This window comes from Ricinus communis, chromosome 8, assembly GCF_019578655.1.
Source record: "Ricinus communis isolate WT05 ecotype wild-type chromosome 8, ASM1957865v1, whole genome shotgun sequence".
NCBI lineage: Eukaryota > Viridiplantae > Streptophyta > Magnoliopsida > Malpighiales > Euphorbiaceae > Ricinus > Ricinus communis.
The window spans coordinates 23,617,032-23,618,987 of record NC_063263.1 but is presented as its reverse complement, the minus strand read 5'-3'; the positions used below and the strand labels follow the sequence as shown (position 1 = coordinate 23,618,987).

Genomic DNA, 1,956 nt, shown 5'->3' with positions numbered 1-1,956 from the left:
TGTTTCCTCCAAACATGATTTTCTTTAAGGGACTCTTGATTCTGATACTAGGACTGGTTTTGGTTCCTCAATATTTGTGGTGAGTTATGATCGTTATTTCTCCAAGAAAAATTTGGATGATTCTTCCATCCTGGATTATAAGTGTTGGAGTATGGATTATTACTAAGTTGCCTAGGTTGATAAGATTCCATCAAATTAACATGTTCATAATCATCTCCTGCATAAGTCTCATAAGACGAATAAATCTTAGCATCATGACAATAAACACCACATATACCGCATACCTCATTGCTTTGTACATTCTTAGTTGAAGCAAGAATCTTAACTTGTTTAGTTAATTCGGCTATTTGCATAGCCATCTCATTATTAGACACAACTTCATTCACTCATACTCTTCTTATTCTCACACTCTTTTGTTGTGAATTGGCTCCTAACATCTCAAAGATGTCATCAACCTCATTAGCAGTTCTTTCTAGCATAGCACCCCCAACTGCATTATCAACCATACATTGGTATTGTTGTATTAGACCATCATAAAATGATTGGTTAGTCACAGGAAGTGGGTATCCATGGTGTGGGCATTGTAGTAAAAGTGATTTGAAGCGATCCCATGCTTCATGAGAGGATTCAGTATCCTTTTAATAAAAGTTAGAAATTTCAGCCTTTAATTCTTTGGTTTTTTTTATGTGAGTAAAATTTACTCATAAATTTTTTATACACTTTATCTCAAGTTCTCAAAGAATTAGGAGGCAAGGTCATTAACCAAGCCTTTGCTTTATCTTTTAATGAGTAAGGAAAACATCTCATCTTTAATTGGTCTTCATTGAGTCCAGATAATGGGAATGTATGAACTATAGCATAGAACTCTCTAATGAATATCAATGCATCCTCACTAGGCATACCATAGAATGACGGAAGTATATTAAAATGGATGTTCTTTAGCTCATAATTCCTAGATGCATCGCCTAAGACTATGCATGAAGTAGTATTATCAATTATCAGACGAGCATAATCCTTCATGGCCATTTGCCTTTGAGCTGCAACTTCTCTTTGGTCATTAGCTATTATCTCAACTTCTCCTTCCAACTCTTACTCCAGCTTTTCTTCAAATTTAATTCCTCTTGGAGGTACAAGCTCACTCTCTACCTTTTGGTCTCCTTCTGCTTTTGTAACACTTGATCTCAAATAATAAGGATTATGAGTTGATGAATCACCTAATCTCGTTTTCCTACTAGACATACAAAATCAAAGGAAAAATTTCAGATTTAAAAACTTAAAAACATAATTTAAAAAAAATAGAAATAAATAACATGCAACACACAACAAACATAAATATATATATATATATATATATATATATATTTGACAATTAATCAAATATAATATTGACACGATTCTCCGACAACGGCGCCAAAAACTTGATGTGTCTAAATTAGTACTCACAAGTGTACAAACCGAATGATAGTTAAGGCAAGCTCACCACGAGGTCGAACTCACAAGGAATTGTAGAGCATATATTATAAAGACTAACTATTACAAAAAATACTGAAAATAAATATAAACACTCTAAGCCAACGTTTTGAGAATGATCTTAAGTTTCATAAATAAAATTTAAATAGCCAGAAAATAAATATGCAACTAGAATTATTAATATGAATTATATGAAGAAAAAAAATATTTAGTCTAGATTTTACTTAGTAATTCCCTTAATTCTCTTAAGTCCAAATCTAACAAATGAGATGGTGATGTGCCTTTTTCCCTAAGTTACTCAAGCTAATGATGCAACTTAAGTTTCTTATACAAACATAGATTAAAGTAAAGATGATGTTTCTAATACTTTTAACCTAAAGATTTTCATAACAAATATTACTACCAAATTGATATGATGGTCAACCAATAATAATAGATGAAACTAATGAACATATGAAGGTAAAGAAATTATTTATTAAACTTAAA

At 31.3% G+C, this 1,956-nt stretch overlaps 1 non-coding gene across 1 annotated transcript; it reads left to right on the top strand.

Moving 5' to 3' along the window:
• The first annotated feature begins 563 nt into the window (after window positions 1-563).
• On the top strand, window positions 564-671 carry LOC112534344. The gene has a single exon (XR_003078644.1). It is a non-coding gene; the product is annotated as a small nucleolar RNA R71 (small nucleolar RNA).
• The last annotated feature ends 1,285 nt before the right edge of the window (window positions 672-1,956 follow it).